The 22,236-nt window shown below is 43.8% G+C and overlaps 1 long non-coding RNA gene across 1 annotated transcript in view; it reads right to left on the bottom strand.

The window, feature by feature from the left end:
* LOC138296553 (uncharacterized) overlaps positions 1–22,236 on the bottom strand; it is a 53,787-nt gene that overhangs the window by 12,651 nt on the left and 18,900 nt on the right. The window contains exon 2 of the long non-coding RNA XR_011203857.1: positions 8,336–8,396. This is a non-coding gene — a long non-coding RNA (uncharacterized lncRNA). The remainder of the gene's footprint in view (positions 1–8,335; positions 8,397–22,236) is intronic.

Genomic DNA, 22,236 nt, shown 5'->3' with positions numbered 1-22,236 from the left:
CAAATTAGAAGAAGACATTACTACATACCTTGGAGATCAGTTTGTTTTTGGTTATTGTTCAAACAAACTGAGGAACGGCTTCCGGCATGTAGGAACTCTAACTTGAAAGAGGTTCTTAATATTGTTGAAAGCATTACTTCAAAGGCTTTAGTTTCTGATTAATCCATATATGTTAATAACATTTGTGTCATATAGGATAAAGAAAGGATCAAAAAGGTATATGTTCAAATTAGAGCTGCATATTATAGATATGGCTAAAAGTGCCATTTTGGCAATTTCCCTATTTGCCCTGCTGCTGGGAAATATTGCACTAAATGAAGGAAAGCTGGTTATTTTCAGAGCTGTTTTAAAAGTAGTAAAGTTATTAATAACATTAGTGTCAACAGTCTTGAGGATCTGGAACAAGATGCTGTTAGCAATTTAGTTCTCACCATTGAAGTTATTCTGCAACATGGCTCAGCTATGATTAAAGAAACATGAGCCATTGTAAAAATTAGTGATGATTCACTTAGCTTTATGGTCGATTCTGACTCCCAAAATACTATTCTGTCTGACGTCACTTTTGCACAGTGATGAAAGAATAAGACATTACTAACATTTGATTTCAATCCTGAAGCATTTGGAGAGCCCCAAATTACTATGATGGGTTATTTTAACAATGTTTTACAAGTTTTGAGGCACTCTTAATACCAAAATCATTTTGTTTTTACATTTTATTTAGCTTTTTGGTATAACAGTCAAGCATCATGTCACATAGTACAGTATATTGGCACAGCTGCGTGTAAAGATGTACATATTGCAACAGCAGCAGTTACATTCAGGGTACTTATGCTTCAGATCTTGACCCCTTGCCAGGGTAAAGTACACATTTCCACGTAAATAATGAGGGTGATACAATAATCGTGTGACTCCTGGGAAGTATATACCACACAACAGTACTTTACAATCATAGCTGCGGCTGTACTTTCACCAATCATCTTTGAAATCAACCAGGTCTCAAGCATCCCTTTCAGAGAATGTTCATATCTCAGGTGTGACCTGCTGAGAATGACGACCCCCCGTACACTAGCGGGTGCCACCTTGTCCATGCCCTCCTTTCCTGTTCAAGACTGATAAGCTTGATAGGGTATCCAGATATCTCTCACCTGACTATTAATCGGGAGCAATTCCCTGTAAGTATCAGACTGTATATTACAATAGACCATATCCTTATGCCAGTCTCTCATGTCCAGGAGAGGGCCCTGGGCCCAGCACATTGCCACCCTGTGCCTTGCCAACAACAGGCCACTAATTGCCTAACTGTCGCTGGCCTCTCTCTATCGTATCCCAGCAATGCTAGCAAAGGCGTTGATATTATAGGTTCACTCGTGATTTTTCCAAGTTCTCCGCACTCCCCCCGCCTCTTCTTCTGTACATCGCAAGCAGCGAAATATGCCATGTGGCCCATAGTGAAATAGATGGGCTGGAATATACTACACTGGGTTAAGGTATTTGAAATGTTTTAAGAGCCTATGCCGACTATTGAGGGACACATCTTAACCACGGAACAGCAGTACTTCTATTGCGTCACTGATGATGCCTGGGTCTTTCGGCCATTCTAGTCTAACTCCTGGTCTATGCCCTTCTTGTGAAATCGCATAAAATCGCGCTACTATTTGGCATGGTGGTTACTTGCAGCAAAGAAGTCAGTACAATCATTTTGTGCGGGTCTTGAAGGTCATCTCCCAAAAGCCCTTGCAGTGTGTGACACATCCTATGATAGTAGAAAAGTGTAAGGGTTGAATGTTTCTGACTTCACTTTCTGACTGCTTCCTACTCGCTAAAGAAGTCTGCCACAGTCTGAATGTCCCGTTCCCTCATCGCATTCACAGCACACCTCTTCTGTATTAATCACAAAATCTGTTTTGCAATCAAAGGGCATGATAAAGTAGGATGGTGCAATTGAAGCAAGATAGGAAGCATTTTGAAAACTGTGCTCACATAAGCCTATCTGTCTAGGTAACATGCCTGTATTTTCAATAAGTGAAGATAAACCTTCCAGTGTAGTCAATAAAGCAGGTATGAACACAATACTGGATACATTTATATATGTGCCTGAAACTCAGGTAGGGTATGTAAAGGGTTTTAAACATGCCATTAAATGTAATTCTTGTACTATTCCTATTAAACATAAAGGTAGACCAGTGGCAATTAGCATAAAGAGTATTTTATGATGCTATGAGCAAAGATAAAATAATTGAATCCACTGACTCCTCTGAGTGGGTGGCAGTGGTGGTCATAGCTAAAATCAAATTCAGCTATCTTAATTTGTACTACGATTTGCACTCTCTGAGCAAATACATTATAATCGATTACCATCCATTAACGAGAGATTGGCTGCGAGTGGGTGGGCCCATATTTTCCAATCATTGACTTAAGGTCAATGTATCATCAAGATGCCTTATCTATAGTCTCCAAAGACATTACTAACTTATTTAAACCCTTTACCACCTTTAGACTCCTTAGACTTCTGTTTGGATTTGCATTGGCTGCCACTATGTTCCAGAAACGCTTGGAGGTTTTATTGAAAGGTATTAAAGTGGTTCCGGCATTATAAGATAGTTTGCTGATTTCGCCAAAGTATGTCCAAGAACACAATGCAATTTTGTAGAGATGTATTCAAATTTTGTGTGAAAGAGGTATGACTCTCCAGAAGTGCCATTTTTGGAGAAGACATTGACATTTTTAAGCATACCATTTCAGCCCCGTGTATCAAATCAAAATAATACCTAATTCAAGCCATTAGCAATGCCCTTTGCCCCAAGGACACAGATTCTTTCAAACCATTCTTAGAGATTAGGTAATACTGTTCTTCTCTTTTGCAGGGATATGTTTTTGTGGTCGAATATTTTAGAAAGCTCTTACACAAGAAGGAAAATGTATTTGGGAGGTTGAACAAAACAAAACATTTGAGTCTGTTATGATATGATTGCTTCTGCACTTTTTAAAAGCCTTTCAATAGCTCTGCTAGATGTGCTATTACTGTTGACGGTAGCTCATTGGGTCTGGGGGCTCTACTTACTTAATGCCACAACAACAAAGAACACGCTGTGGCTTTCATTTCTTGTACACAGAAAGGATCTGAACAGCACTGCAGTACAATGGAGTGCAAAGCTTTGGCTGTCTTTCGGCCATTGAAAGGTTTAGAACATATATATGGGGAAATAATGTTGATCTCATTACAGATCATAAACCTTTAGTGTATTTGCTACAAGGAAATTACACAGGAAAACAATATACGAGGTTAATTAGATTAACATCTAGGTTACAGGACTCTTGTTTTAATTTTGAACATATACTTGGTGGCAAAAATGTTACAGTGGACTGTTTGTCACAGTTGTATTGTCACTGTTATACCAACTAGAGCTTGTATAAATGAGAAAGAATGGATACTAAAATGTCAATGCGGCCAGCAAATGTTGAAAGTTAAACATTGTCTTGAATGGATGGCCACCCATCAAGAGTCTTGACAAAGATTTAGTGGCATATTTAAGAAAATTGGCGCTGCACCTAGTGCAGTGCCACTTTCCTTGGGTCCCTTAGCGCCCCACTAATGCCACCATATGTGCACTGTTTCTAAGATACAGCACACCATGGCGTAGGGTAGGGGGCAATAGCGTAATTTTTATTGACGCTATTGATGTACCCTGCAGGAATAGTGCCAAAATATTGGCTCCACCCCTATATAATAAATAGGAGCCCACTATAAATGATGGAAGCCCCCTTTTAACGCCTGCTCTGAGCTGATTCTGTTACCCTGGATCTGCCTTTGTAAAGAGTGATGTTTTTTGCTCTCCCAAGAAAACCAAACAGTTTGTCATTTAGGTGCTCTGTGTGTTGTAGTTTGCAGGAAGTTTATCCAATACAATCCGAGCCATGGGATCCAAGGCAGTGCCTGCAGGCAAACTTTAATCAAAGATAATTAATTTATTGTAGAATCAAATCTCAGTGACTTCTTTAGTGAAGGTGGAAGCTTTTCATTTTATGAATGCCTTTGTCTTTGGAGAGGTATTAAGGTGTCAGAAGTTCCTCAATTATTTTTCTTGAGACCCAAACAAATTCTCACTTTTATAGTCTTAGTGACAGTTGTATTTCCTGCAAGATGCTAAAACGTATACCGATCAATGTACAATGTATGTGTATAGTGCAATCCTAGCTGGAAGGCAGTGGAGTGCTGAATAGACAAAGATACTTTTCACAAGTGAAAGGACAGTTAGCTGGCACATGAGTGTTCAACCTTACTTTTTATAGTGCTACTGTGCTATTTAAAGATGTATATGTGAGGACATCAAAAGATCACACAGAATTAAGTGAAATAATTCAGAGCCCCAGCACATAACTGTACCAACACAGAAAATACCAAGATACCACACATACCCCTTTCATTTACTGAAAAAGGCTAGTTACAGATGATCACAGAGTAAGGGAAAGGGGTGAACAGGGATAAGAAACAGGAACTTAATTAAGTGCATGAAGAACATATGACGATATTTTTTCATATGTGGAGTACACCTCATACCCACGGCTGTTATAGACACCATGCACATTTCAGAGAACAATCTGTAGTTCTTTTTATTTGCATACATAGTCCATTAAATATTTCAGTGGTTGAATGGGTCGTGTTTGTACTCTATAGAGATATCTCCCCGAGGTGCCTCCACTTTCGTGCGATGTGGGTGAGTATTACACAATTCCATGTGGCTTGCCTTTATTTGATACTCTTCTTCGGGCATTGTGGGTTGTATTTCCAATTGAGGAAGGATTGATTAATGCTATTGATGCACAGTCTGCCGGAATCGACGCACAGCCTGCCTAGCGGTGAAAGAATCACTGCATCGCTGACCTGGAACGATGCAGCCAGGTTCCCTGAGAGGAGATCGATGCAGCACCAGCGTTGAGGCCGGAACTTCAATGCACAGCTCACTGGGTTGACGCAACACCAAGCCAGAAAGACACAGCCCGACTTCCTGTGAGAGGAATCCATGCAGCGCCTGCCGTGTGACAGAAACTTAGACACATCATCCACCAGATCAACGCAGCACCTGTGACTTTGTACTGCATGCCCAGGATTTCTACACGTCATTCCTGTGTGTTAAAAGACCGAGCATCGCAAAGAGGATTCAAGTCTGCATGCCGGAATTCGACGTAAAGTCCTTGCTGCGTGGAAAAGAATCGACGCATTGTCTGTCTGTGCCTGGAACTCTGACGCACACCCTTCGTTTTCCATGCATCGCCTCCTCTGCGGTCTCCGTGCGTGTAGTTTTGACTCATACTAGGTACTTTGTGCTTGCAAGAGACAGTTGTTGCTTTTAAGAACCTAAGACTCTTATTATTCTGAAAGTGATATATGAACTTGTGATTATCAAATCTTGATCGTTTTGACCTTAATTTATTCAGATAAATATCTTATAATTTTGTAAAACTGTGTGGTGTATTTTTGTGGTGTTTCACTGTGTTATTACATGATTTATTGCACAAATACTTTACACATTGCCTTCTAATTTAAGCCTGACTGCTCAGTGCCAAGCTACCAGAGGGTGGGCACAGGATAATTTGGATTGTGTGTGACTTACCCTGACTAGGATTGTGGTCCCTACTTGGACAAGGGTGTATACCTCTGCCAACTAGAGATCCCATTAACAACATAAACGTAGACCAAAAGTCTAAGTTTAGACCTAAAGTCTAACTTTACTCATAGTAAAGTTAGACTTTTGGTCTAAGTTGAGACTTTTGGTGTAAGTTTAGACCGAAAGTCTAAACTTAGACCAAAAGTCTAACTACAAGTAAAGTTAGACTTTTGGTCTAAACTTAGACTTTTGGTCTAAGTTTACCTTTGTGAATCGGGCACCTTGATTTTTTCTTTTTTTACACTTGTAATTCTCCAGCCTGATGGTGTCCTGGCTTTCATCTTGCCTAGGACCACCAGAAGTAGTACCAGTGTAGACCAAAAAGGCAGTGGTTTTGGTAGTAATGCCTTTGTAGGGGATACAATAAATTTTGAAGATGGTGTGGGCCAGCTCTGGGAGTCAATGGAGTTCAGTCAGAGTGGGAGAAAGAGCAGTTCACTCAAGGTAGGGGTCATGTGGTCATATTTATTGAGGGCCCTGATGAGGCATGCTGCTGTGTGCAGGATGTCATTGAGGGTACCAGTGTGGAGTTTGAGAGGCTGTGAAGCAGGGTGATCCTACCATCCCAATGCACACGTATGAGTGATTGAACAGACATTCTAAGTTGCTTTCCCAAATGTACTATTTCACTTTTTTTTTTTAGCAGGGAGAGCTAGCACCATGCCATTTGGTATTCTTAGTGATGTGTTCCTTGAGGGTGAGGTTACTGTCCAAGGTAAGCCCAAGTGATTTTTCATTTGCTGAAAGTTAGGACTTCAATCTGCCCAGGTCCATTTTCTTGAGCCAGATTTGGACTAGTAGTTCCTTGCTGTTCTTGACATATGGAAGAATTTCTGTTTTGGTGGAGCTGAGGTTCAGGCAGGCGCTTCATAATCAGGGCTGGATGAGATGCATACAGGGGTTGAGGCATTAGATACCTGGAGAGCAGGAGACTTTCAAGTAGATTTGTGGTTGTTTAGCTGTTGGTGAATATTGATGCTTGTATCATTGAATAGAGTTACATGGGGCCCAGTGTAGATGATGAATGTAAAGATAGCAAGGTAAAAAGCCCTGGAATCTCGAAACGTGATTGGGAGCTTCTTGGACCTGGTGCTGAATGGGTGCCCATGTGACAATGGCTTACATGGCAGGTATGTGGCTGTTTCTAATAAGGTTTTTGGTTGGATCCTGTAAGGTTTGTGGCTGGTTCTAAGTCAGCTCATGCATTCTGAAATAGCACCGAATAAAAATACACAATTCAGATGTATACTCCACAACACTGAACGTGGTGAAATGAAATTGGTGCAAACTTACCACCAGTGCAAGAAACTCTCATATGCAACACAGTTGAATTACCATTGGAAAGCTCAATGGTAGGTCTATGCCAGTGTGAGTAATGTATCCATTCTAGTGGTGATACACCAAGTTCTGGTATTTGTTGTTTCGCTTTTCTCTTGCAAATTTAGGGATACAAGTACAGGAATTAAAAAGATAAACATAGCACTAGGTGCATGACTGAAACCTCAAATAGGAGACTTTGAGATCTCTGCTGAAAATTAGCAACATGGTTTCTTAGGAAAAAGCTATTAGTATATGTCTCTAAACGTAGTATTGCACATGAGTGTGCCACCACATTCATGTCTTGTCATACCCATTTGGGGACAAGGGTCAGGTGGGGGCTACTGGGCTTCAATGTTGGGATTTGAGGTTTTGTGCCACTCATGTCAACTGGGCCAAGTACAACCCTTTCCGAACATGACTCGCAGGCTAGTGGGGTCGAGCAGTCATAGGCTTCTTAGAGAGGTGGTGTGGGGATGCTTAAGTGCAGAGCTCAACCATCAACCAACAGACCCAATAATGTCCTACTTTGTGGTTACCTTTTCAAGAAAAAAAGTACTTTAACCAGGCAGTTGTTATAAATACTAGATACTTCAATATTAATATACAAGTCAGTCACTCTGAGTGCTAACCCCTGTAGCTGCTAAACCCTCTCTGTTCTCTCTGCTCCCCTTCCCAGGCACTCTCCCTCGGTTTTAACCCCTTCCTGTGTGAGGTTTCAGGAGCAGCATGAATCATGATCAGCTTAAACACCCACAGTATACAGATGTGCTCAGTCTTAAGTCTTTCCTCCTTGTAGGTCATAAAAGTTCTTTCAAGACCTTTCTAGGCCACCTTACACTCAAGGCAGTTCTCCTCCGTACTTGTGTCATGCTTAGAGTACCAACAGTCTTCTATTGCGTTTGTCAGAGCTGGGTAAAGGATGTGTTTATCAGCGCATCCATCCACCCAGCATTCCTTCGCAGTGTGGGATCCCGTGAAGATGTTTAAGAGCCAGGGTGCAGATTTCTGGATGGCATGGCTCCTTTGTAATCAGTGTGCTCTGGCGACTGGCAGTCTTGAAAAGGTATGATCCTGATTGGAATGTAAGTAGGTATGGTCACAGATGGGTTCCTCTGTAATTAACAGTTGGAGAACTTGTCCGGGCCAACTGGATAGCTGGGGTGACCCTAACTGGGTCTTCAGCATATCAGAAGATGCAGATCTGCTAGGGCCTTCAACAGATCATCAGTTTCAGCTATCTTTGGTGCGGTCAGTATTTAAACTGCACCCATCCCCAAAATACATGCTTTCCATGGAGAACTCTGCCAAGCCAATAGTGTGTTTCAGTGACTCTCTGAAGCAGAACATACCTGAACCCAAGAGTGTTCCTAGAGTCTTTTGAATCCTATTCATTGACCTCAGAGAATCGACCTGGAAGATAAAAGAAGAAAACACAAGTATACACTGATGTGCTTAAATAAGTGTAACATAAGCATCAACAACCAAGTTAGGCTGTGCATACTGAATCCAGACAAAGCACACTTGTGAGGAAAAGACAAGTCTCAAATAAGTGCAAATGAATGGGACTGATGCAGGTTGACACTGCAAGATTTTAAGTATGTTTAAATTGATGTACAAGAAAATAATGATTCATAAAAACCATGAAAACCTCGAAACCTGGAATAAATATTGTGTGCGTTTAAAAAAGAAATTGAAACAACTGCAACAACAAGAAACAAGATTTTGTCTAGTGGTGACGGACAGAAAAAATGGAAATGACACCATCCATCCTAAATAGGACAGATGGTGTAATCCCCTTTCTCCATTGACCCATCACTGGAAGCTTCCCGTCAACAGAAAGCTTAGGGTCTGATCTGCTCTAAATGAGATCAGCTGACCCAGAGTTTGGTAGACAGGGTAGTCTGTTGTTTTTGTAACAGAGTAGCCTGTCTGCCAAAGTCTAAATAAGTTAAATCAGCCCCAGAGTCTGCAGTTCCAACCAATACCCCTAATATGATGTGCTCATGAAGACTTATCAGCTGCTCCTTGCTAACAAAAATACCTCTTAGAATATCTGAAGGAGCCCTGTCTCTGCTCCTCTCACTTCTCTGCCTAGGTGTCCTCCTTCCAGCAGCAGAAATATAAACAAAACACTTCCACTGTGTGGGAGTACAGTCTCCACCCTCCATATTGTGGAAGTCAAGGCCAGGGGCATCTAAAATGGCTTATTTACACACTGTGCATGTGTTACACTGGGTACACAAACCAACATGCTTAACACATTCCTGAGATGTTAGTGGTAGGGACTGGCAAGCAGCATAAAAGTGATCTTTGCATGGGTGAGCTGGAAAGGCCTCCACCCGAGCAATCCAAATACATAGGTCTAGTTCCTTCAAACATGCTATGCGGCTACCGTCGCTCAATGTACTAAACCCAGGAGGACTATATTCCACTCTCCAAAAATGAGGGTACTCTTGTGCACCCCTCCAATTCACAGAATAACTATTGGAGCTATCTCACTCACAAACAGACCTTGGTCTCTGCACACATGCTTAGACTAGTGTAACATCAGGATCAAAATCTAAAGGCTGGGCTGATAAAATGTGTACCAGTATGTCGGGTAAAGGTGCCACCTATTGTATAGGGTGCTACAAAAGTCTGAAGGTCCAATTCACAAAGGTACTTTCATGTAGTAAAGTTACAAGCGCATAGTATCTGCACTCAGGGAAAAATCTCTGCCCTCGAGACAGAAGCTGTGCACTCTGGGCAGAATCTCCAGAGATTCCACCCTGAGTGCGGAGATTACGCTCCAAGTGCGGAGAGTCTGCACTTGTAACTTTACTACATGTAATTAACTTTATGAAACTGGCCCTAAATCTTTGGACATATTTATCAAATTATGTATACCTAAGTCCAACATATGTATTCAGAAGGCTTAATTTATAAGTGCAAATCTATGTTCGGTGGTCTCAAAATGTGGACTTACACTTACCCAAGATTTTCTTACAGGTGAGTGTGAGGAAATTTACTCCCAGGGGCAAGGAGTTGGGTCCCAGTGTGGAATACAATGGGAAGTTTGTTCATATGCCCACTGTAGCATGCTTATGGGCAGGGCCGGCTTCAGGACTGGTGGTGCTCTGTGCAACAGTTTATGGAGGTGCCCCACCACCCCATGACCTCCTCCTCAGTTTGACTCACCACCACTTGGCAAATGTGTCCCTCATCTCTCCATCGCTCCGCTTTCACATACATTCATGTGTTTTAAAGCACTTGTAAAGGCTGGCTTTATTAATCTACTCAGCTAGCCACATAAAATATAGGGGCATATTTAAGAGCCCCTAGTGCCATTCTAACACAACATTAGCATCATTTTTTAATGCTAATGTAGAATTAGAAGGCCAAAAACACCGTGCCATATTTACAAATGCATGCATTGCGCCACTTTTGTATCCCTTTGCGCTACATTATGTCTGCGCCAGGCATAATGTAAGCATTTCTTTCCGCCACTTTTAATGCCTGCTCAGAGCAGGTGTTATAAGGAGGCGTCTGTTGATTACTATGGGCCTCTGGGTGCTTCGCAGGATTAGCATCAACATTTTTTACGTTAATCCTGCAAAGCGCCAGACTAGCGTAAAAAATTCGGACACTAGTCCCCTGACTACTGCCATGTTGCACCATATTTTAAATACAGCGCACACATGGTGGTATTAGGAGAGCAGTAAGGGGTGCAAGAAAAGTGGTGCAGCACTGTGTGCAGCACCACTTTTTTAAAACATGCCCCGTAAGAGCATATAAAGAGCTCCTAGTTCATTCTAACGCCACATTAGTGTAATTTTTTTAAGTTAATGTGGCGTTAGAAGGCCAAAAATGCTACGCCATATTTACAAAGTGGCGCAGTGTATGCAAAGGGGTCAACCCCTTGTTAGGAGGGGCAAAACAATGGTGCAAAGAAATCTGACAGATTTCTTTGCGTTATTTTTTTCCTGCACTTTTACTGCCTGATCAGAGCAGGCATTAAAAGGAGGCTTCCATTGGTTCCATTGGTCTTGCAAGAATTGACACTAATCTTGCAAAGTGCCGGACTCGTGTAAAAAATTCTGATGCTAGTCCCCTAACTACCACCATGGTGCACTGTATTTTAAATATAACACACACATGGTGGCGTTAGGGAGCGCTAAGGGGGGCAAGAAAAGTGCCACTTTTCTTAAATATGCCCCATAGTTCTGTTTTTTGCAGCAGGCACATTAACCCCTCTATGCTACTTTATATTGAGTCAAAGCTGTCACTAGGCAAAACTACCATCTCTCTCTCTAGCAGGAACATTAATCACAAGAGGTATCTTGACATTTTAATTGTTTCTTAAAGGCTAAATGCACAAGGAACTTTTCAGCAGGTGCTTTTAAATAGCAAGTTTTGGAAGTTATTGATAAACACATGGGGCCAGATGTAGCAAAATGCAAAATTGCGACTTGCAATTTGCGAGTCCATCCGACTCGCAAATTGCAAGTCGCAATTTGCTATGCAGTACGGTGTCTCAGACACCGACTGCGACTCGCAATGGGGTCGCAATGACCCACCTCATCAATATTCATGAGGTGGGTCGCAATTTGCGGCCCCATTGCGAGTATAGGCACTCGCTAACATGGAGGCCTGCTGACGTCAGCAGACCTCTATGTTCGTGACCTGCTTTTAAATAAAGCATTTTTTTTTTTTTAAGTGTAGCCCGTTTTCCTTACTGGAAAACGAGCTGCACTTAAAAAAAATCCGAAACCTTTAGTTTCGGTATTTTTTCAGGGCAGGGAGTGGTCCCTTGGACCACTCCCTGCCCTGAAAAAATATTTTTGGGTCCAGTCACAAACTGGAAGGGGTCCCATGGGGACCCCTTCCAATTTGTGAGTGGGTTACCATCCACTTGAAGTGGATGGTAACTGCGATGCCATTTGCGACCGCGTACGCGGTCGCAAATGGTATTGCATCCCACAGCGACTTGCAAATAGGAAGGGAACACCCCTTCCTATTTGCGAGTCGGAAATGCATATTGCGAGTCGGTAACGACTCGCAATATGCATTTCTGCATGGCAAACCCACGTTTGCGACTCGCAAACGGCGATTTTCGTTGTTTGCGACTCGCAAACGGTTTGCTACATCTGGCCCATGGCCCCCTTGAGGTCACGCCCGGTGCGGTCACACCTCTCGCACTGCCCAAAAGCCGGCCCTGCCTGTGGGTATTCACAAACGTTTCAGCTGTCAGCTCTCATCCTGGACCCAGTCAAAGACAGGCAAAAGTAGAGAATAGCTCTAAAGTTGTTGATGTAATTGAAGGAGTTCTCTATGAAAAATTATTCCCCCCAACGAAAAAAAGGATATGGTTTGGAATTGCACATGTACCTAAGCATTACATTTACTCAGGTGTAAAAATACATTATTCATAATTATGCATGCAAAAAGATCTTTCATGTGGGCGTAAGTAGGAATTCATCAAATAATTCCAATGAACTCCGGGCAGGTTGACAATGTCGTAGCTCCTACGGGAACACCTGAAATCTTTTATGAATTCCCAAAATGTCTGAAATATATTGAAGCTAGGAGCAAATTTCATTTTTTTAATCAGGCCGAATTTTAACAAGCTTTTATCCTACAAACATAAGTTTTAGAAATTAGGTCTTTGGTTGGCAGTCAGGCTACCCCCTGTCCAAGCAAGGACCCTCACTCTAGTCAGGGTAAGTCACACACAATCCAAATTATCCTGTGCCCATCCTTTGGTAACTTGGCACTGAGCAGTCAGGCTTAACTTAGAAGGCAATGTGTAAAGTATTTGCACAATAAATAATGCAACAACACAGTATAACACCACAAAAATACACCACACAGTGTTTAGAAACATATATAATACTTACCTGGTAAGATGCAGATCAAAACAATTAAGATGCAACAAGTATATTTTGAAATATCACTGTAACAATGATATAAAGTGTCTAGTCTTTTAAAAGCAACAAATGTCTCTTGGAAGCAAAAAGTACCTGGTTTGCGTTCAAATTCTCTGCAACGGACCACAGAGGAGGAGATGCATGGAAAACGGGGGAGAGGGGTGTGCGTCGATTTTTCCAGCGCACACAGATGATGCGTCATTGAGTTTTCACGCAGGGCAGGCTTTGCAGCTATTAACGGTGCGAAAACTAGGCTGCTCTTCGGGTTGCAGGGTTTTCGGATGCCTCAGGGACAATGCTTTGAAAGGACGAAGTCACAGTGGCTGCCTCGATTCGGTGGGCGTTGCGTGGAAATTTCTACCACACGGCAGGAGCTGCGTCGATTCCTCGCAGGAAGTCGGGTTGCGTCATTCCGGCTTGGCTTTGCATCGATCCAGTGGGCCGTGTGTCGAATTTCCAGTCACTACGCTGGCACTGCATCAATCTTCTCCTTGCAAAGTCGGGCTGCGTTGTTCTGATTCAGTGTGCTGTGAATCTTTCACTGCAATGCAGGCTGTGTGTCGTTTTCTGCAGGCTGTGCATCGATTTCCACTGCACAGGGAGTTCTCTTGCAGGAATGAAGTCTTTTTGGTCCTGAGACTTCAGGGAGCAGAAGGCAAGCTCTATCCAAGCTCTTGGAGAGCACTTCTCAGCACAGCCAGAGAGCAGCAGTCCTTCTCAGAAAAACAGTCCAGGTGAGACTTTTGGACTGCTAGGCAGTTCTTCTTGGCAGGTTGCAGGTTCTGGTCCAGAAGTGTCTTGTGGAGTAGAAGTGTCTAAATTGGTAGGGTCGGAGACCCTGCTTGAATACCCAAATGTGCCTTTGAAGTGGGGGACACTTCAAAGAGTGGCTTAGAAGTGCACAAGGTCCCCTTTCAGTTCCATCCTGTCTGCCAGGGTCCCAGTAGGTGGTGTGTCAGTCCTTTGTGTGAGGGCAGGCTACTGTCCTTTGACATGTAAGTGCCAGGCCCTCCACCCTCCCAGCCCAGGAAGACTCATTCAATATGCAGATGTATGCAAGTGTGACTGAGCATCCTGTGTTTGGGGGTTGTCTATGTGAATGCATAAGGGAGCTGTCAACTGAACCTAGCAGGATGTGGATTGTAAGGCGCAGAAGGATTTGAGGGTAGAGAAATGCTCACTTTCAAAAAGTGGCATTTCTAAAATAGTAATATAAAATCCAACTTCACCATTAAGCAGGATTTTGTACCACCATTCTGGCCATCCTAAATTTGACCTGGCTACTCCTTTCAGATCAGGATCTACCACTCAAACAGTATATGAGGGTAGCCCTAATGCTGTTCCATGAAAGGAGAAGGCCTCACAGCAGTCAGTGTAAAACTAATTTAGGAGTTTTACACTACCAGGACATATAGAATACACATGTTCATGTCCTGCCTTTTATCTACATAGCACCCTGCCCTATGGACTACCTAGGGCCTACCTTAGAGGTGACTTATATGTAGAAAAAGGGGAGTGTAAGGCTTGGCAAGTACTTTTAAATGCCAAGTCGAAGTGGCAGTGAAACTGCACACACAGACACTGCAGAGACAGGCCTGAAACATGGTTAGGGAGCTACTTAAGTGAGCAGCACAAGCAGTGCTGCAGCCCACTAGTAGCATTTAATTTACAGGCCCTGGGCACATTTGTGCACTTGACTAGGGACTTACAAGTAAATTAAATAATCCAATTGGGTATGAGCCAATGTCACCATGTTTTAAGGAGCGAGCAGATGCACTTTAGCACTGCTTAGCAGCGGTAATGTGCGCAGAGTCCTAAAGCCGGCAAAAATGAGGCCAGAAAAAGAGGAGGAGGAAGGCAACAAGTTTGGGAGTGACCCTGCAGAAAGTAAATTTTCAGCAATAAGTACAAACATATATGCATCCATACATATGCCCTGAATTAACATAACAGCTACAGGTAGCACTATTGAAATTCCTAAATAAATACATAGACAACGGCTTCGTAACTGTTTTGTACAACCAGATTCCAGATGCTCACACAATACGCCTTGTCAATAATAAAGTTATTGAACCACGTGACTGTCCACAATTATACTAGCAATCAGTCTTTTCTTAGTGTGGAGCAAATCGATCACCTAGTTGGCGCCATAACTGGAGCAACCGCTCATGTCAGATGATGAGATACCTGGCAAATTGGCAAGATGGACTTTTGCAGGTGGCATTTATCTGAATTTGTCTCTAATAGTTTCTTGTTCCACTACGCCTGCTTGCTCATCTTATCCCAGGTCTGAGGAAATGTGATTATGGCTCTGTCACTCTGAGGTCAAAGGCACACAACTTATTTTGATGAGAGGTCAGAGTGCAGTAAAATCTTTTTAACTATGAGCGGCTTCTATATTTCTAGACTAATTACAAGGGATGGTAGTGTTCCTCGGACATGGGCTGACAAATGGTTCAATCTGCTGTATTTCTGTTCGTGCAAACACATATATTTTTAAATGAGGCAATGAGTTAATTTAGATATAGGGGCGGGATGATAATCCCAAAGTAAACTCACACACCAACGTAAATCAGAATAATGTGCTATGACAGTGGCACAATCTGTACCAGGCATTACTCAGGTACTTGCCTTTTATGGAGACATTTGTGAGGGAATAAGCAATATGTAAAAATCCAAGATTGCAGTGCGTTTGCAACCTCTCTCTCTCACACCTTTTTAAAAATTGTAATTAATGTTACATACAATAAGGAACAGTGTTCTCTATTTTCACTTGTATGAGCTAAGCGCCCTTGCTGCGAGCGGTTGCAACGTGAAAAGGAACAACTGAGCTCTGCTGTCTCTAGGCGCCGGCTATAAGAAAGCAGAGCATCTGCAAATCAAATGCAGTATAAGTAGAACACAGACACACACACATATGTAGTATATATTGCTGAAAATGACCATCTTTTGTGTGCTATATATCCAGCTTTTTGACTTGGCTGTTTGTGTTGGTCATATAACTTTGTACACTTTACCCCTGGTAAACAGTGGTAAAGTTCTTGTGTGCTCCCTTTAAGCATGATGACATTGGAATACATCTTATTGGCACATTTAACTTAATGCACATTTACCTTACTTAAAAGTCCCTAATTAAAGTTACAAATTGTCATCAAGGCCGATATGTTAAATGGCACCACTGGGTTGCAGCACACATTGCGCCATTCACTGCAGTGATAAAGCAAACCTGACAGCAAGCCTACCACTGTTGCCTGGCAAAGTGGTTTTAAAAACTTCCAATTCGGCCTGTGAAAATCAACCCTTTTGACAGACCTAAGCCTTCCTTTTATAGGCCTTAGTGCCCATAAAGGCAGGGTGCATGTTATTAAAAAGTAAGGCATGTAAGAAGTGTAACATTCCGCTTGTCCTTACAGTGAAAGATCCTAAAAACTGTGGCAGTGCTGGCTGCTTTCATAGAGAAACGCTGGAATACATTATTACACCTTATAGTGCTAAATTCTATTTCGTAATAGCTATAGAAATGTTTAAAAGACACTTTTAAATAGTTAGATAAAATCCGATTTAATGGCAAAGTCAAATTTTATCTAACTGTTAACGAAAAGGAACTATAGAAAAATCTTTTATTCCCTGCCTATAGCCTCAAAGGCCTTTTGGACGAATTCCAATTGTCACCTGCCAGCTGATGGAACCCTGTAGATAAGTGTGTATTCCTCTCAGGACAGGAAACAATGGCCCAGGCTGGGGGGTGAGGGGAGAGTTGTCCTTCCCTTGACAGGATGACCTTGGTACTTGATTAACTTTAAAGGAGGCCTACCTTGCCACATGCATATGTAGGTCACACCTGGGCCTCCCCACCTCTATTGTCCACCTAGTCAGGCTGGCACTAATCTCTGTGGAAGGTGGAGCTGCCCCAGTACTGATTTAAAGTGAACACAGAGGAGGGGTTGGACATTACCATAAATACACCTCTGGGTAGGCACAGGGAACTCTGACCAGGAAAAAAAAGTTATGTCTTGTTGGATTATTGAATCAAGGGGCCCTGTGGGATAGCCTACAGTAAAACAAACAGGAAGTGCTGCAGAAGAGAACTGTATACATAATGTAAGGAAATGCCTCCTTGGCATGGTTACCCCCTGACATTTTGCCTTTGCTGATGCTAAGTTTTGATTTGAAAGTGTGCTGAGGCCTGCTAACCAGGCCCCAGCACCAGTGTTCTTTCCCTAACCTGTACTTTTGTTTCCACAATTGGCACACCCTGGCATCCAGGTAAGTCCCTTGTAACTGGTACCCCTGGTACCAAGGGCCCTGATGCCAGGGAAGGTCTCTAAGGGCTGCAGCATATCTTATGCCACCCTGGGGATCCCTCACTCAGCACAGACACACTGCTTGCCAGCTTGTGTGTGCTGGTGAGGACAAAACGAATAAGTCGACATGGCACTCCCCTCAGGGTGCCATGCCAACCTCACTCTGCCTATGCAGTATAGATAAGTCACCCCTCTAGCAGGCTTTACAGCCCTAAGGCAGGGTGCACTGTACCATAGGTGAGGGCATAAGTGCATGAGCACTATGCCCCTACTGTGTCTAAGCAAAACCTTAGACATTGTAAGTGCAGGGTAGCCATAAGAGTATATGGTCTGGGAGTCTGTCATGCACGAACTCCACAGCACCATAATGGCTACACTGAAAACTGTGAAGTTTGGTATCAAACTTCTCAGCACAATAAATGCACACTGATGCCAGTGTACATTTTATTGTAACATACACCCCAGAGGGCACCTTAGAGGTGCCCCCTGAAACCTTAACCGACTATCCGTGTAGGCTGACTGGTTTTAGCAGCCTGCCACACTAGAGACATGTTGCTGGCCACATGGGGAGAGTGCCTTTGTCACTCTGTGGCTAGTAACAAAGCCTGTACTGGGTGGAGGTGCTTCACACCTCCCCCTGCAGGAACTGTAACACCTGGCGGTGAGCCTCAAAGGCTCAACCCCTTTGTTACAGCACCACAGGGCACTCCAGCTAGTGGAGTTGCCCGCCCCCTCCGGCCACGGTCCCACTTTTGGCGGCAAGGCCGGAGGAGATAATGAGAAAAACAAGGAGGAGTCACTGGCCAGTCAGGACAGCCCCTAAGGTGTCCTGAGCTGTGGTGACTCTGACTTTTAGAAATCCTCCATCTTGCAGATGGAGGATTCCCCCAATAGGGATAGGAATGTGCCCCCCTCCCCTTGGGAGGAGGCACAAAGAGGGTGTACCCACCCTCAGGGCTAGTAGCCATTGGCTACTAACCCCCCAGACCTAAACACTCTCTTAAATTTAGTATTTAAGGGCTCCCCAGAACCTAGGAACTCAGATTCCTGCAACCTAAGAAGAAGAGGACTGCTAAGCTGAAAAACCCTGCAGAGAAGATGGAGACACCAACTGCTTTGGTCCCTGCTCTACCGGCCTGTCTCCCCACTTCTAAAGACACTGCTCCAGCGACGCTTTCCCAAGGGACCAGCGACCTCTGAATCCTCAGAGGACTGCCCTGCTCTAGAAGGACCAAGAACTCCCGAGGACAGCGGCCCTGTTCACCAAAGACTGCAACTTTGAAACAAAGCAGCAACTTTGAAACAACTTGTGTTTCCCGCCGGAAGCGTGAGACTTGCTACTCTGCACCCGACTCCCCCGGCTCGACTTGTGGAGAACAATCACTTCAGGGAGGATTCCCTGGCGCCTGCAGACCGTGAGTAGCCAGAGTTGCCCCCCCCGTGAGCCCCCACAGCGACGCCTGCAGAGGGAATCCCGAGGCTACCCCCCCCTGACTGCGACTGCCTGCTCCTCAGATCCCGACGCCTGGTAAAGACTCTGCACCCGCAGCCCCCAGGACCTGAAGGATCCGAACTCCAGTGCAGGAGTGACCCCCAGGAGGCCCTCTCCGTTGCCCAGGTGGTAGCTACCTCGAGGAGCCCCCCCCTTGCCTGCCTGCATCGCTGAAGAGACCCCTTGGTCTCCCATTGATTTACATTGAAAACCCGACACATGTTTGCACACTGCACCCGGCCGCCCCCGTGCTGCTGAGGGTGTACTTTCTGTGTGGACTTGTGTCCCCCCCGGTGCCCTACAAAACCCCCCTGGTCTGCCCTCCGAAGACGAGGGTACTTACCTGCTGGCAGACTGGAACCGGGGCACCCCCTTCTCCATTGAAGCCTATGCATTTTGGGCACCACCTTGACCTCTGCACCTGACCGGCCCTGAGCTGCTGGTGTGGTAAGTTTGGGGTTGCTCTGAACCCCCAACGGTGGGATACCTTGGACCCAAACTTGAACCCCGTAGGTGGTTTACTTACCTGCAAAACCTAACAAACTCTTACTCTCCCTAGGAACTGTTGAAAATTGCACTGTCTAGTTTTAAAATAGCTATATGTGATTTATGTGAAAAGTGTATATACTATTTTGCTAATTCAAAGTTCCTAAAGTACCTACCTGCAATACCTTTCATTTGAAGTATTACATGTAAATCTTGAACCTGTGGTTCTTAAAATAAACTAAGAAAATATATTTTTCTATACAAAAACCTATTGACCTGGAATTGTCTTTGAGTGTGTGTTCCTCATTTATTGCTTGTGTATGTACAACAAATGCTTAACACTACTCCTTTGATAAGCCTACTGCTCGACCACACTACCACAAAATAGAGCATTAGAATTATCTCTTTTTGCCACTATCTTACCTCTAAGGGGAACCCTTGGACTCTGTGCATACTATTCCTTACTTTGAAATAGTGCATACAGAGCCAACTTCCTACACATAAGTAAGGTGCACCGTTCCACTGGGAAACCGCAGGTCAAAAGGACACTATTAAATGTAGAAGACAAGAAATGCACACACCCAATGGATGTCCGGCTTCATCATAGGGCCTGCTCCTCGTTGGGCTGGAGCTGCAATGTCCGACAGGCTCCTCAAGGGGGCTCTTTGCCAAAGATCTTTTGTGAAAAAGTGTCATTGTTGTACGCAGGCATAGATTCAGACCTACGGGGAGAAGTGAAAAGCTGAAGACAGGGGATTAAAATTAGCTCTAGACCCTAACATCAATTTATTAATTCCTCCCAGTGGGTCTAGGTCCAGATTAAAAACAAAGGGAGTGGTCAGGGAGATGATGTTATTGCACTCTACCAAAGAACATTTCCAAAAGGGCCCTTTTCCTAATATAGGAGGGTAAGACATTCTGTTGTTTTATTATTTTGAGTGACTTATGGTGATTCACATATGGAGTTGGCAGTATCATGCTGAGTCAGGACACATTTTGTTCTGACCCGCAGCACGTGTGCATGTAACTATGAGTGTCAGTGCACTATTTGTATTTTGAAGCATAACATTATTAATTGTGGATATATTTCTTTCTCTCCTTGCCTCCACAGGTCATAAACTAGTGTGTTTCTCTATGTAGTTCCTTATGTAAGTTATATTCTTTTCACTTACCACTCACTTAATTTGAGTTCTTGAGGGAAGCTTAGGAGTTCTCCTTTTTTTTTGTTTTCGATCCTGAAGAAACGCTACTAGATCCATTGGGGACTTCATAGGCGTGAAGCATGTCAACCATCATTTAGGGTTGTAGGATCAATTTCCCTTTTCCCTATTTTCTTTGGTAGAGTGCAGGAACATTATCCCCCTGATCCCTCCCTGTGTTTTTAACATTGACATGGACTCTCTCTGAGGAATTAAAAAATTGTTGTTAGGTTTTAGAGCCAATTATAATCCCCTGTCTCCAGCTTTTCACTTCTCCTCATAGGTCTGAATCTACCCCTGTGTACAACCATTGGGTGTTTGAGGGCCCTGTCTTCTACTTTTAATAGTGCCCTTTTAACCTGCAGTTTCCCAGTGGAACAGTGCACCTTACTTATTAATACTTAACTTTGGGAGGATGTGTACTGGACCCGATTAAAAATCTATTTCTGTCCTTCTATTTTTCCATAGAAGAGAATTGCCCTGCTTTCTGGAAACCTGAGTACACTGGACTTGCTTTCCTGGTACCTAGAACCCCAAATGTTACTCCAAGAGTCAGTTCCAACCTCCTGTTTGAGCCAGGGGAACACAACAAGCTTCAAGGGGGCTTGTTCCTGCATCCTTACGCTGAGCAGTCCCATTGGACCTGTCTTGGTCTCTGCTGATGGCTTCTGCTGGACTGAGTGTTGACCCTCAAGTGCTGTCTCCAAGATCCTGGACTCTTGGCTGTGGTAAATGTGTACCCCTCCCTGTCTAACCATAAAACCTAGGATTTAGAAACTTTTTTCCAACTATTTACCTGGAAAAGCATTGGTAAACCGGGACCAGCTTGCCCAGCCCATCTGACCAGGGTGCATTGCCACTGAGAAACACAAAAGGATGATGGACGGAGTGCTGACAGTGCTGACAATGCACTCACCCCCCAGTCACAGATCTGGGTTTAATCCATTGTTCTTTTGCTCACCATGCCACCCCAGTTTGGACCCAGCCATATGCAAATCAGTCTTGACCCTGTTCCTCATGGGAACAGTCCAGCCCGAACTGCCAGGTGGGTCCCGGGCTCACTGTGCCACTGGATTCAAGCTAGCCTGGCTGATGAGGGGTGAAACCCCGAACCGGTCCCAGAATGCTTGTTTCTGGTCCAGGGAGAACCTGGCCTGGCAGTTCGGGCTGGACATTCCCAGGATCCTTGTCAATTCAGTTTAGCAGCTTGTCAAAATCGGTATTCAAAAGTCAATTCAGGTTTTCAAAGTCTCATCCAGTAAATTCTCAGTCTCTTTTCTCAATTTTCTTTTCCTTTTAATTCAACTCTTATGCCAAATCAGTCTCTTCGGCCAGACTCAGGTACCAAAGTACTGACCTGGAATTTCTCGATCAAAGCAAAACGCCAAGAAGTCTTGTTGCCATTCAGCTGTTGTTGTATACGCCCATTCAGGACCTGCGTACCTTCTGTTTGCTACTCTCTGTCTCTTCAACTTGCGATCACCTTGCAACTCTCCTTCACTTAGATCTTCTCTCCTTGTTGTATCAACTTCTTCCTCTATTGCATCTTCCACAACCACTTCTCCCCTTTTCACTTGCAATTCTGGCCACTTGTCTCCTTTCAGTATCTCACTGGTCTTTGATCTTTCTTGTGGCAACCCTTCGCCCTCCTCTGGCTCTATGGTGTTCTCTCTTGATGGACCTGCAATCTGCTCAGGAGGAGTTTGGACACTCTGACTCTCTTCTATCTCAACTCCTTCGCCTTCTGGGTCTGACAATTGCTCTAATTCATTTCCATAATCGTCTGCTTCTGGGAGAACCTCCCTCTGATTCGGCTCTCTTGTTGCCTCAGTTGAAATAGGCTCACCGTCACCCCTCTGGATC

Source organism: Pleurodeles waltl, chromosome 5 (genome assembly GCF_031143425.1).
Source record: "Pleurodeles waltl isolate 20211129_DDA chromosome 5, aPleWal1.hap1.20221129, whole genome shotgun sequence".
Lineage (NCBI taxonomy): Eukaryota > Metazoa > Chordata > Amphibia > Caudata > Salamandridae > Pleurodeles > Pleurodeles waltl.
Note: the sequence above shows the minus strand (reverse complement) of the source record. Positions and strands in the feature narration are given on the sequence as shown.